The 15196-nt window shown below is 49.2% G+C and overlaps 1 protein-coding gene across 1 annotated transcript in view; it reads right to left on the minus strand.

Annotated features, from left to right (window-relative positions):
• Positions 1-13994, minus strand: part of LOC140392342 (transcription factor HES-1-A-like) — a 30571-nt gene extending 16577 nt beyond the window's left edge. The window contains exon 1 of the mRNA XM_072477649.1: positions 13914-13994. The gene's annotated coding sequence lies outside the window, so the exon portion shown is untranslated. The remainder of the gene's footprint in view (positions 1-13913) is intronic.
• Positions 13995-15196: the final 1202 nt, after the last annotated feature.

Consider the following 15196-nt stretch of genomic DNA (forward strand, 5'->3'; position numbering starts at 1 on the left):
GACTGCATTGGGTTAAGAAAGTACATTACCACTGTCTAAAGGGTAACCAGCAACGGATAACAAACTTGCCAGCACACACATCAAAGAACAAATCTTTTAAAACTTACACTGATGCAAGGCTGGACAGGCATCAGTTGGTTCCTCATAGAATCATAGAATTTCCATTGCAGAAGAAGGTCATTCGGCCCATCGAGTCTGCACCAGACCTTGGAAAGAGCATCCTACTTAAGTCCACGCCTGTTACATGGTTGGCCCTCTCTTCATCCTGGATTGATTTTCAGTTACATTTCAGCCCTGCAGGTACTATTGGATCCCTCTGTGGCTCCCGGTGGGACCCACCACAATTGATTAGCCTGGAGCTGTGTTCATGGGATGTGGGAGTCGCTGGGAGCCATTGGCTGGACCAGCATTCATTGCCCCCTGATGCCATTTAAGAGTCAACCGCATTGCTGCGGATCTGGAGTCACATATGGGCCAGACTGGATAAGGACGGCAGATTTCCTTCCCTAAAGGGCATTAGTGAACCCGATGGGTTTTTACAACAATCGACAATGGTTTCATGGCCATCAAATCGACTTTAAATTCCAGATTTTTACTGAAGACAAATTTACCATCTGCTGTGGTGGGATTTGAACCCAGGTCCCCAGAGTATAACTCTGGGTTTCTGGATTACTAGTCCAGCACCACACCACCACTGCCTCCCCTCCATCTTCACCTGATCCTTCAAACATGCCTTTGTGGTGATCTCACCATAACCCTGGGACACGATGGACAAATGCGATCGCCCATTTGCTATCCAAACTCGGGAAAATACAATAATTAAAAGGTGGGAGATTTGCTCGGTGTGAGCTCAAGGAGCCATTGATAAAGACTGGAGCACTTCCGGTTACGGCGATGCCCAGCTAAGCCGTACGTTTCGGCGGCTCCAGCTCAAACGGACCTTCGGGATCTTTTAAGAGCCCCAACGGGAAATTTGTTCTGGACGAAACCCGGGGTGGGGTGAGTTAACAGGGAGTCCCCCCCAACGAAACAGAAAAATATCGGCGGCGGTGGCTACATCGCGAAGAATCCTCGAGGAAAGGGACAGGAGGAAAAAAGCAGCAAGATGGCGGCGGAGAAAGCCCAGGCAACATGGGGGCCCGATCAAGACAAATTTTTAAGAAGGTGTGTGGAGCTACTTAAGAAGGAGGTGCTGACCCCGATGCTACAGGCAATTGAGGGGCTTAAGGAGGCACAAAGGACCCAGGAGACGGAGCTCCGCGAGGTGGAGCAGAAGGTGACGGATAATGAAGACAAGATCCTGGGCCTGGCGGTCAAAACACAGACGCACGAGGCGCTCCACAAAAAGTGCATTGAAAGGATTGAGGCCCTAGAAAACAGAGCACGAAGGAAGAACCTTCGGATCCTGGGTTTCCTGAGGGAGTAGAAGGAGCGGACTGCGGGGCTTACGTGAGCACGATGCTAAGCTCGCTGATGGGAGCTGAGGCCCCTTCGGGCCCCTTAGAAGTGGAGGGGGCTCATCGGGTCCCTGCGAGGAGACCAAAGGTGGGAGAACCACCTAGGGCGACAATCGTGCGATTTCATCGCTTCAATGATAGAGAAGTGGTTCTGAGATGGGCCAAAAAGGTACGGAGTAGTAGATGGGAGAATGCGGTGGTACGGGTGTACCAGGATTGGAGTGCGGAGGTGGCGTGAAGGACGGCGAGTTTTAATCGAGCCAAGGAGGTGCTACACAAGAAGGTGAAGTTCGGGATGCTGCAGCCGGCGCGACTATGGGTCACGTACCAGGCGAGACATCACTACTTCGAAACGGCGGAAGAAGCATGGACCTTTATTAAAGACGAGAAACTGGATCGGAACTGAGAGACTGATCTTAGAGGGGAAATAACACTGTCGATGTATATAGGGATGTAAATTGGGAAGGGGGGGACACTAAGAAATGTGGGCGCCGGTGGGGGGAAAGAAGAGACATAGGCGGGGGATGAGGAATGGGAGTGGGGCGGTAGAGGGAGCTGCGCCACAAGAGGCGGGACAACTACAGAGAATACGGTGCCTACTGTCCTTGTTCCCGCACCAGAAAGGTGATGGCGGGAAGATAGGCGCAAGGTAGATGGGAGTTCCCCACACGGGGGGGTCAAGGACGTGAGCGGGAGAAGCCGGGGTCAGTTGAAGTCAGCTGACTTTTGGAAGTAATATGGGGGGAGCAATCACGCTAGATGGGGATCTAGCGGGGGGGGGGGGGGGGGGGGGGGGAGGATAACTGGGTTGCTGCTGCAGAAATCAAAGAGGAACTGGTTAAAGAAAGGGTGGTCAGGGCTGGAATGCGCCACCTGGGAAACGGGTGGGAGCGCGGAATCGGGACGTGGGACTGGCCTAGAGAGGGTGATGGCTAGTCGACACGGGAAGGGGGCAGGTAGCCCCCTAATGCGGCTGATCACGTGGAACGAGAGAGGCATAAATGGACCGATTAAAAGGGTCCGAGGGTTCGCGCACTTGAAAGGACTGAGGGCAGACGTGGCTATGCTCCAGGAGACGCACCTGAAGGTGGCGGACCAAGTTAGGTTAAGGAAAGGATGGGTGGGACAGGTGTTCCATTCAGGGCTGGATGCAAAGAATAGAGGGGTGGCCATACTGGTGGGGAAACGGGTATCATTCGAAGCTAGGAGCATTGTAGCAGATAGTGGAGGCAGATATGTGATGGTGAGTGGCAGGCTGGAGGGAACGGAGGTCGTGTTGGTTAACGTATATGCCCCGAATTGGGATGATGCGGGATTCATGAAGCGAATGCTGGGACGTATCCCGGACCTGGAGGTAGGAAATTTGATAATGGGGGGGGAGACTTCAACACCGTGCTGGACTCAGGGTTAGATAGATCTAGATCCAAGACCGGAAGAAGGCCGGCAGCGGCCAAGGTGCTTAAGGGGTTTATGGACCAAATGGGGGGAGTGGATCCATGGCGATTTGTTAGACCGAAGGCCAGGGAGTTTTCCTTCTTCTCCCATGTTCACAAGGTGTACTCCCGGATAGATTTTTTTGTTTTGGGAAGGTTGTTGATCTCGAGGGTGGAAGAAACTGAGTATTCAGCCATAGCTATCTCAGATCATGCCCCACATTGGGTGGACCTGGAACTAGGAGAGGAGAGGGAGCAGCGTGCACTCTGGCGATTAGATGTGGGATTGTTGGCGGATGAGGGAGTCTGTGGAAGGGTGCGGGGATGTATCGAGAGATACCTGGAGGCCAATGACGACGGGGAGGTCCGAGTGGGAGTGGTATGGGAAGCACTAAAGGCGGTGGTCAGAGGAGAGCTGATCTCCATCAGGGCCCACAAAGGGAAAACAGAGGCCAAGGAAAGGGAAAGATTACTGGGGGAGATTTTAAGGGTGGATAAAGAATATGCGGAGGCTCCGGAGGAGGGACTATACAGGGAGAGACGACGACTCCAGACGGAGTTCAACCTGCTGACCACTAGGAGGGCGGAGGTGCTGTGGAGGAAGGCACAGGGGATGAGATATGAATATGGGGAAAAGGCTAGTCGCCTGTTGGCCCATCAGCTGCGAAAGAGGACAGCGGCGAAGGAGATAGGGGGAATTAAGAGACGAAAAGGGAGCTACGGTGCGGAGAGCAGGGAAGATAAACGAGGTGTTTAAGACCTTTTACGAAAGACTTTATAGGTCCCAACCCCCGGAGGGAAAAGAGGAGATGCGGCAGTTTTTGGACCAATTAAGGTTCCCGAGGGTGGAGGAGCAGGAGGTGGAAGGCCTGGGGGCACCAATTGAGGTGGACGAGGTTACCAAGGGGCTGGGGAACATGCAGGCAGGGAAGGCCCCGGGACCAGATGGGTTCCCGGTGGAATTTTATAGAAAATATGTGGACTTGCTGGCCCCGCTGTTGGTGAGGACTTTTAACGAGGCCAGGGAAGGGGGGACTCTACCCCCGACAATGTCGGAGGCGACGATATCGCTAATTTTGAAGCAGGATAAAGATCCACTGCAGTGCGGGTCCTATAGGCCTATTTCACTACTAAATGTAGACTCCAAATTGCTGGCAAAGGTGCTGGCAACGAGGATAGAGGACTGTGTCCCGGGGGTGGTGCACGAAGACCAGACAGGATTCGTAAAGGGGAGACAACTAAATGTTAACGGGCGACGGCTATTAGGTGTGATAATGATGCCCCCAGCAGAGGGGGAGGCAGAGATAGTGGCGGCAATGGATGCAGAGAAGGCATTTGATAGGGTGGAGTGGGAGTATCTATGGGAGGTGCTGAGGAGGTTCGGGTTCGGGGCCGGGTTTGTTAGCTGGGTCAAACTCCTCTATGGGGCCCCAACGGCAAGTGGGGTCACGGGTCGGCAAAGATCGGAGTATTTCCGACTATACAGGGGAACAAGACAGGGATGCCCGCTATCTCCATTACTGTTCGCGTTGGCAATTGAACCACTGGCCATGGCGCTGAGAGACTCCAGAAAATGGAGAGGGGTGATTAGAGGGGGAGAAGAACACAGAGTGTCACTCTACGCAGATGACCTACTGCTGTATGTGACGGACCCAGTGGGGGGGGGATGACAGAGGTCATGCAGACATTGAGGGAGTTCGGAGATTTCTCGGGATATAGGCTTAACATGGGAAAGAGTGAACTTTTTGTGATACACCCTGGGGACCAGAGTAGAGGGATAGATGGCCTGCCTTTAAGGAGAGTGGAAAGAAACTTCCGATACCTGGGGATTCAGATAGCCAGGAGCTGGGGAACCTTGCACAGACTTAATCTGACACAATTGGTGGAACAAATGGAAGAGGATTTCAAGAGGTGGGACATGCAGCCACTGTCACTGGCGGGCAGAGTGCAGGCAATTAAGATGACGGTCCTCCCGAGGTTCCTATTTGTATTCCAATGTCTCCCTATACTGATCATTAAGGCCTTCTTTTAAAAAAATAGACAGGAGCATCACTAGCTTCGTGTGGGCAGGGAAAGTTCCGAGGTTAAGGAGGGGGTTCTTACAACGTAGTAGAGACAGAGGGGGACTGGCGCTGCCGAATTTGGGCGACTACTACTGGGCCGCCAATGTGGCGATGATCCGTAAATGGATGATAGAAGGAGAGGGAGCGGTGTGGAAAAGATTAGAGAGGAAGTCCTGTAAAGGGACGAGTCTAGAGGCGCTGGTGACGGCGCCACTACCGTTCTCACCAAAAATTTTTACCACAAACCCTGTGGTGGCGGCAACATTAAATATCGGGGGGCAATGGAGGCGACAGAGAGGTGTGCTGGGTGCCTTGGTGGGGTCCCCAATTAGGAACAACCATAGATTTGCCCCAGGGAGAATGGATGGAGGATTCCAGAGCTGGTACCAGTTGGGAATTAGGAGGGTGGGAGATTTATTTATAGACGGGACGTTTGCGAGCTTGGGAGCGTTGGAGGAAAAGTATAAGCTGCCCCGGGGAAATTTCTTTAGGTATATGTAGGTGAGGGCGTTCACAAGACAACAGGTGAGGGAATTTCCATTGCTCCCGACACAGGGGATCCAGGATAGAATGCCCTCGGGGGTGTGGGTCGGGGAGGGCAAGGTGTCAGAGATATACCGAGAGATGAGAGAAGAGGGGGAGGAGCTGGTGGGCGGACTGAAAGGAAAATGGGAAGAAGAGCTCGGGGAGGAGATAGAGGAGGGTCTGTGGGCGGATGCCCTAAGCAGGGTAAATTCCTCTTCCTCGTGTGCCAGGCTTAGCCTGATGCAATTTAAGGTGCTGCATAGAGCACACATAACGGGAGCAAGGTTGAGCAGGTTCTTCGGAGTGGAGGACAAGTGTGAGAGGTGCGGCGGAAGCCCAGCAGACCACACGCATATGTTCTGGCTGTGCCCGGCACTGGAGGGGTATTGGAGGAGAGTGACGGGAGTGATCTCGAAAGTGGTGAAGGTCCGGGTCAAACCAGCCTGGGGGTTAGCTTTATTTGGAGTTGCGGTTGAGCTGGGAGTGCAGGAGGCGAAAGAGGCCGATGTCATGGCCTTTGCGTCCCTAGTAGCCCGGCGTAGGATTTTACTCATGTGGAAGGAAGCGAAACCCCCCGGACTGGAGGCCTGGATAAACGATATGGCGGGGTTCATAAAACTGGAGCAGATTAAGTTTGCACTGAGAGGATCGGCTCAAGGGTTCACCAGACGGTGGCAACCGTTCCTCGACTACCTAGCGGAACGTTAGAGGGAAGATAGATGACCAGCAGCAGCAACCGGGGGGGGGGGGGGGGAGTTTCATTTTATGTTATTTAGTTAGTTTACCATGTTAGTTAGTTACTCTTTATTAGATTGTAGTTATCATGTTACTTGTACTGTTAACTTTTCTTTTTGTTTGATGTGCAAGGGGAAAAATTGTGAATGAAAAATTTCAATAAAATATATTTTAAAAAATATAGAGCTCCTCACGTATGTTGGATAAAATTGCCCCGTAAGGGCAAGGAGTGGTGCCAAAAAGGTACGCTCTGGTATATTGTCACAGACAGCAGGCATTTAATGGTCTTCTGCATGTTTCATTATTCTTCCTGCACAGCATGTACTTTGAATGGTTTCTGAAGAGATTGTTCGACTTGTCAACACATCTCTGAACATTTAGTGACGTTTGAAATGGCTGGATAATCGGGACCAGGCTGCAGAGAGAATCAGGACGCAGATTATCCGGATCATTCTGTCTGTCACGGCATCAAAACATTACCGTTCCAGGATCCCCTGCCCAACCAGAGAATGTGGGGTCAAAACCTTCGATCTCTCGAGGTCAGCTTTAGTCAACCATGGATTTGGTCTTTTTCCTTCTGCTGCCTGCATACCTTTCAATACATAAACACAAGTAAACAGGGATAAATATGCTCAGAAAGGGGCATGGTAGCACAGTGGGTAGCACTGTTGCTTCACAGCACCAGCGATCTGGGTTCGATTCCTGGCTTGGGTCACTGTCTGTGCGGAGTCTGCATGTTCTCCCCGTGTCTGCGTGGGTTTCCTCCGGGTGCTCCGGTTTCCTCCCACAAGTCCCGAAAGACGTGCTGTTGGGTGAATTGGACATTCTGAATTCTCCCTCTATGTACCCGAACAGGTGCCGGAATGTGGCGACTAGGGGCTTTCCACAGTAACTTCATTGCATTGCTGCATTGCATTGCCTACTTGTGACAATAAAGATTATAAAAAGATTATTATACCTACCTGAAGAGCTATACCTGTCTCGATAAAGTCGTGAATGTGCGTTCAGACATCACATTGGATTGATTCAATAGATAAACAATTGAAATCTGTGAAAACCACTTTTTATTTTCCATAAATTACTAGGAACAATCAGTATTGCAAGTGGGACATAAATTATGAAGGGTTGCATAGCAGGAGATTCCAGGTTTAAGCACTGGTGTGTTCCTGGTTAGTTGCTCCGAGGTGGGGCAGCAGTTAGAGTGGTAGAGAGGAGATGCCTGCTACCCCTCCAACTATTAAATCAATGCCCACAATCTCCTGGCTGGAATCTGTAGATCATGGACACTGAAGGAGGATGGGATTGTGATTATCTGTCAAGTACTACATGGTTGGATAGTCTGCAGATATTGAAGAGCATGAAAAAGTTACCACTTACAGCTACAGTATTTGAAGTGGTTTGGTGCTTTGGAATGTTAATGCTCTGAACATTGGTCAGCAGGGTGGTTAGCACTACTGCCTCACCACGCCAGGGACCCGGGTTTTATTCCGACCTTTGGTGACTGTGTGGAGTTTGCACCTTCTCCCAGTGTCTGCGTGGGTTTCCTCCGGGTGCTCTGGTTTCCTCCCACAGTCCAAAGATGTGAAGGTTAGGTGGATTGGCCAAACTAGATTACCCCTTAATTGTCCAAAGATGTGAAGGTTAGGTGGATTGGCTATGCTAAGTTGCTCCTTATTGTCCAAAGGTGTGCAGGTTAGGTGGGGTGATGGGGATAGGATGGATGAGTGGGCCTAGGCAGGGTGTTCTTTCGGAAGGTTGGTGCAGACTCGGTGGGCCAAATGGTCTCCTTCTGCACTGTAGGGATTCTATGGATTGTCTATTCATGAGGTTTTGTGGATGTGTGTGTGTCCTGGATATCCTGGGGACTCAATGCCAGCTTTGTGCACTCCAGCATTGACGCTGCTGGAAGCTGCATCCATCGTCCCCCAACCCTGTGTGGCCCATCGCCAAGATGCCTGAACATGTTTTCCTCGGCTCCATAGGGAGGTCAATGGTTAAATGGAGGGGCCCTGGACATTTTCTCCACTAGGATGCCACAGTTGGAGCCCAGGTTTGTCCATCTGTGAGTTAATGTCAATGCCTTGGGATTTCTATTGGATGTAACATTGCACAACTCGAGACAGGAGTTGGCAGCAGAGTAAATGGTTCCTTAGGTTTCCGTTTATAATCACAAACTGCTGAGTTGCCGTTCCCAGGTCTGGCCCCTTGTACATTCTCAGTTTTCACTGCAAGCTCATTGGCAGCTGTTGTTGCAGTTGCCTGGGCCCGAGAATTCCTCCCCTAAATCTCTGCACCTCAGGTTACTCCTCAAAATCCCAGAATTTCCTCCCTAACAGCACAGTGGGTGTACTTGCACCACGTGGGCTGTAGCGATTCAAGGCAGCTCACCACCACCTTGTCAAGGGCAACTAAGGCTAGGCAACAAATGCTGGTCTAGCCAGCGACACTCCCATCCTGTGAAAGAACATTTTTTAAAAAAAACCTTCCGACTAGATTCCAGGTCACTTGCCCTATTCTTTATATAGCTCAGTATCAAATCCTGTTCGAAAACACTTTTGGGAAGCATATTAAGACACTTTTCTTTTTAAGAATTTAGAGTATGCAATTCTTTTTTTTCCAATTAAGTGGCAATTTAGCGGGGCCAATCCGCCTACCCTGAACATCTTTGGGTTGTGGGGGTGAGATCCACGCAGACACGGGAAGAATGTGTAAACTCCACGCGGACAGTGACGCTGGGCCAGGATCGAACTCAGTTCCTCAGCGCCGTGAGGCAGTAGTGCTAACCATTGTGCCACCGTGCTGCCCTAGATGATCCCAGGTTAAATCACCACCAGCCAGCTCCCCCCTCAAAGGGGAAAGCAGCCTATGGTCATCGGGACTATGCGAGGTCCGGGTCACTGTCCGTGTGGAGTTTGGAAGGGGACTCCTCATGATCATGAGGAGGAATCTGGAGATGCACGGTGGCGCAGCGGTTGGAACTACTGCCTCACGGCACCAAGGTCTAACCCTAACCCCCCGCCCCCAGCACAAATAAACAAGGTGACCACCTTGTCCACATCCTTAAAAAAAAAAAAGACTTGGGTAGAAAGACCGGCAGGCACGGAACCAAAACAGAAATCGCGGTAGCACATGAATTTTGACCGCCTGCACCCGTCCCTCCAATGACAGAGGGAGGTTGTCCCGTCTTGCCAAGTCGGCCATCACCCTCCCACCAAACTAGTAAAATTATACCTACAGAGCCCCCCCACCCCCAGTCACGCGCCATCTGCACTCCCAAATACTTGAAGTGGGTTGCCGCCCTGCAAAATAGCAACCCCCCCGACTCCTGGCTGGGACACCATGAAATACTCACTCTTCTCCTCGGTTTAATTTATACCCCGGGAACGACCCAAATCTTTTGAGCAGCCCCATTATATTCTCCACCGACATACTCAGCTCGAGATATACACCAGTAAATCGTCTGCATACAAGGATACCCTATCACAGCCTTCACAGCTCTAGGGTCCCAGGTTCGATTCCCGGCTTGGTTCACTGTCTGTGCGGAGTCTGCACGTTCTTCCCATCTGTGCGTGCGTTTCCTCCGGGTGCTCCGGTTTCCTCCCACAGTCCAAAGACGTGCAGGTTAGGTGGATTGGCCACGCTAAATTGCCCTTAGTGTCCAAAGGGGTTGCTGGGTTACGGGTATGGGGCGGAGTTCTGGGCTTAAAATGGGGGTGCTCTTTCCAAGGGCCAGTGCAGGCTCGATGGACTGAATGGCCTCCTTCTGCACAGTAAATTCTATGTAATCTATGTTCCATCCCCCCTCTCACTATCCCCTTCCATAACCCCGAGCTCAGTCATTGGCGAGTTCGATCCTGGCCCCGGGTCACTGTCCGTGTGGAGTTTGCACATTCTCCCCGTGTCTGCGTGGGTTTCACCCTCACAACCCAAAGATGTGCAGGGTAGGTGGATTGGCCACGCTAAATTGCCCCTTAATTGGAAAAGATAATTGGGTACTCTAAAGTTTTTTTAAAAATCAGCTTCAAATCTGGTAGCTCTGATGAAGGGGCATCAGACACTGCAAACGTCACCTCGCTTCATTGGCGCTGCCGGATCTGCTGAAAATTTCCAGTATTTTCTGTTAGCGTTTCAAATCTGGGATGATGGGAAGCTGCGATGTCAGGGTGCATGCCACCAGAGGTTCTTGGAGCAAAGATGCTCGTACGGCTCCCACTGGTGGCAGACAGCAGGAACTTCAGCCACTCACTTCAAGATTGGAGTGGTACAAGGAGGCAGAGATGACAGCAGGAAACGTTTCTTTAAAACCCAGCAACCCGGGGGCGAGGGGAGGGAGCTGGTTCATTCGTAACTTTCAAAAGGGGGGTGGATAAATATTCAAAAAGGAGAACATTTTACAGGGCCGTGGGTTCATGAGGCAGCACGGTGGCACAGTGTTTAGCACTGCAGTCCCACGGCGCCGACGTCCCAAGTTTGATCCCTGCTCTGGGTCACGGTCTGTGTGGAGTTTGCACATTCTCCCTGTGTTTGCATGGGTTAAATTGCCCCTTATTGGAAAAAAATGAATTGGGTACTCTAAATGTATTTTTTTTTTTAAAACAAAAAAAAACTATTGTACAGACCCACAGTGACCAACCCTACAAAAACTACAGCAGCTAGCTTTGTTCTCATGAGAGCAGAGACTATCCAGCAGAGATTTAACAGAGATCATGAAAAATTATTGAGTTTTGATAAACTATTTCCCCCGGCAGGAGGATTGGTAAGCCGAGGAGACAGATTTAACATTTTAAGCAGCCAGCAGAGGGGGAGATACAGATTTTGTTAAAACAGCAAGTTGTTGTGGTCGGAATGTGCTGCCTGTAAGGCAGTTTCAATATTAACTTTCAAAAGGGAACTGGATAAATATTTGAATTGAGGAAATGTGCGTGTATGGGAGAGATCCCAGCTGGGAGTGGGATTAAATGGACCGCTCTCTCAATGAGCTACCACAGGCACAATGGGCCACATGGCGTCTTTCCTCTGCTGTATGACTCTTCAATCTGAAACCAGTGATTGACAATGAATTAAGAGAACATCTGATCACCGCAAGCCATGTCTTTTAAGACTGGGTCAGCACAGTTTCTTTTCATATTTTATGAAAACTCCTTTCTGAAGAAGGAGCCGACATTTTGCAACCAGCAACCCGGGGATGAGGGGAGCCCAGGGGAGAGGGGAGGAAGCTGGTTCATACGTAACTTTCAAATGGGAGCAGTTCACTTGAGCAATCTTCAGCACGTGTTATTTTCACACGACCTTAGGATTGGCCACAACAGCCATTCACCCACACCAGACATTACAGTCGAACCAGATCCCACACCCTTCATGTAGGCCAGGGTGCCGTAACCCTAGCCAAGATCAGACTGGGTCTGCGCCCATCCTTGGTTTGAAGGGCTCAGTGCGAGACCAGTCTGACAGTGGAGCCACTAAACAGAGTTCACTCTCACGCTGACTACTCAAACCTCAATCAATGGAAGGATCGAAGTCAAAATCACCCAAAGGACAACCATCATTCAGCTACCTGTCAATGTGTATTTACAGAGCACCTTAAACATAATAAAACACCTCTTCAGGTGCTTCACAGGATCATCAGACAAAATCTAAGGCAAAAGCTTTGTCAATGTGCCTTTCAGGAGCATTTTAAAAAGGAGAAAGAAAAGGAGAGAAGTTTATGGAAGAAATCTATCATCGCCCTTCATATTGAATGGCATTACCATCACTGAATCCTCCACTATCAACATCCTAGGGGTTCCCATTGGCCACAAACTGAATGGAATTGGACTAGCCATATAAAATACTGTAGCTACAAGAACAGGTCTGAGATACAGAATCCTGCAGCAAGTAACTCACCTCCTGAGTCCCCAGAGCTTTCCATAGACTACAAGGCACATGTTGGGAGTGTAATGGAAGACCCCTTTGCCTGTGTTACGATCCCAGTTGATGCTATAACCGGACAGGAAGATCCCAGAGTGGAACGCTAGCTCAAAAGAGCGCAGCTTTTATTTCTTTACAAAATGTGGAGGAACAAAGTCACAGGACAGCTAGTTCGTTTTAACAAGAAAAAATGTTTAACAAACACAAAAATTGGAATATTACACAATATTCCTTTGATCCTCAACTTAACAAATGCACACAGATTTAATCTGGATTACAAAGTATATTTTAAGTTGCAATGGTCTCATTATCGTCCCTTTTAAGCACACAAGGGGATTGTGGTCAAATACACACTCCGCTCTGAACCCAAGTTAGTATTTGTGGATTCTTCCTCCAAATCCCCCCAGATGGTGATCATGTGAAAGCTTCCAAACTCCACTTCCACACTTTAAAATCTACTCTCATAATAAGGCTTTCCCTTCGCGGTTTGCATTCCAAAATCCAGACCAGGTTTTCCAAATGACATTCTTGAAGAAAGCTTCTGCTCCACTTCTAACAATGAATCCAGTCCAGGATTTTACATCAACCCCTTTAGGATTTCCTTTTGTCTTAACTGCTTTTCCACAAACTCCAAGATCGGATCACAGTTATATAAACTCGAGTTCCACAGACTGTAATAAAATCTCACAAATCTGAAAATCAGTTCAGATATCTTTCTGGCCTTCTTCTCAGCTCAGTCTGTCTTTAATGAACAGTGCGTTGTCCTAGTATCATTAACATCAGATCTCTTAATTTTTCTAGTTTTCTTAACTAGCTGCTCTTCAGAACTTTGCACTTGTTTTCTTAACCGTTCCATTACTCCACGTTATGGCTTTTCTCCCAGCAAAGCTGAGAGAGATGTTCCCTCTATGAGCCAACTGCTTCTAGCAGAGCTGTGAGAGCTGCCTCCTCTCTCACTATTTATCTTCAAATGCAATCAGATTAGCAAAACTAAAACCTAAAAGCTTCTCTACCTGATAAGGCCCCAGTTGCTAAGCAACACTCAAATGCTTAAGCCTTTTATTTATTCTTCACACTGTAGCCATCTCTAAGCACAGTAGAAACACAGTTGGAACCAACCCCCACACATCACATACATGATGTCCAGCATGAATCTAACTATAGGTTTTAATGTTTTCCTAACAGCCTGGATGAGTGAAACGCCAGAAACACTCAAGAAGCTTGATACCATCCAGGACAACATAGCTCGTTTGACTGGCACCAACCCACCACTTTAAACATTCCCTCCCTCCCACCTTCCAAACTCATGACCTAGAATGTCAAAGGCAGCAGATGCCTGGGAACACCACAATCTGCAAGTTTCCCTCCAAGACACATAGCATCCTGACTTGGAAATATCTCAATTCTTTCACCGTCACTAGCTCAAAATCCTGGAATTCTCGTGCTAACAGCACTGCGGGTGGACCTACACTACATTGTCTGCAGCGCTTCAAGAATGTGGTTCATCACCACTTTCTCAAGGACAATTAGGGAAGGGCAATGAATGCTGGCCTGACCAGCAATACCCATTAAAGAATTTTAAAAGTACCAATGTACACACATGCACGTTTGCATGCACACTAGCTCACACAGCCAGAATAAAAATATACCCGTCAATCTCCTAGTGCACACAGGGAACTAAGTTTAATCTGGTTTTGAAGTGGAATTTCACAGCTGTTGTTAACAGTTGGCACACAGCAACTCCCGACGAGCAGAATAAATGGAGTGAGAGCAGAGTGTGGTATAAAACAAACCTGTCATCAACCTCCAACAAGACAGTCAGGGGAGTGGGTGGTTGTGAAAATCCTCTTTTCCAGTGGGATCCTTGCTGCTTGGAAAACAAAATAACATTTCAAAAGAAAATTCTGATAGAAGGACACATTAAATAACAAGAATTTTGGGCTTCCCATCAGCATAAAGTTAAAAGGTTGCTCAGCCTGGTTACTTGCCGAACATACTGATATTATCCCCATCTCGTTGATTCTCCCCACACCAGCCTAATCTACATCGGGATTCCTTGTTCTGGCGAGACAGGCCCAGCCTGTTCGTTCTCTCCCGATAAATACAAATTCTCAATTTTGGTGTCATATTTGCAAACATTTTTCCACACTCTCTTCAGTGCCTCTGCTTCTTTTTAATAATATGGGGCTCGGGCGGCACGGTGGTGCAGTGGTTAGCACTGCTGCCTCACGACAGCGAGGACCTGGGTTCAATCCCGGCCCCGGGTCACTGTCCGTGCGGAGTTTGCACATTCTCCCCGTGTCTGCTTGGGTCTCACCCCCACAACCCAAAGATGTGCAGGGTAGGTGGATTGGCCACGTTAAATTGCCCCTTAATTGGAAAAAACATTCAGTACTCATAAATATATACAAATAAAATATGGGGTTAGAATTGGGCACAGTGAACCACAACCCATACCCCTGCCACTGATAGAGACCCACCCAAACGCCAGTAACCGGCATCTGTAACCCAAAAAGATTATTTCAGCACGGGTCAGGCAGTGTGGTAGAGTCCAGGCAACGTTAGGGTTGCTCACGGGCAGTCGGTAGGGAGTCCAGATGGAACGGGAGGCAACACCCATTGAGTTCTCGATTGTAATACCCCTCAGGGACCTGTAGGGTGGGAATGCTCATCTTCCCAGTGCTCTTTGCGGAGTAGGAGCTCCCTCCCTAGGGCCGGGGTATCCCAATTACCCAATGTATAGAAGGTCGGCCGGTAAGGCACCGACCAGAGGGGATCCCGGTAGGGATCTATCGGGTAGTGTATGTATTGTTTGTGTAAATAAAACTTTGTTCTCTTTTACTTGGTATGAACGCCCCGTGTCCTTATTAAATAAATGTTTCCCTTCTCTTGTGGAAAAAATTGCAAGCACCAGGAAGGGAGAGGGAAAAAACCAGCCATTCGGATCTACGGCCTTGCTCTCCCACATATTACCCCGTCAAGGGTGGTGAATCTGTGGATCTCTTTGCCGCAGAAAGCTGTGGAAGCCAAATCACTACGAGTGTCTTTAAGACAGAGATAGATAGGTTCTTGATTA

This window comes from Scyliorhinus torazame, chromosome 16 (assembly GCF_047496885.1).
Source record: "Scyliorhinus torazame isolate Kashiwa2021f chromosome 16, sScyTor2.1, whole genome shotgun sequence".
NCBI classification, from domain to species: domain Eukaryota; kingdom Metazoa; phylum Chordata; class Chondrichthyes; order Carcharhiniformes; family Scyliorhinidae; genus Scyliorhinus; species Scyliorhinus torazame.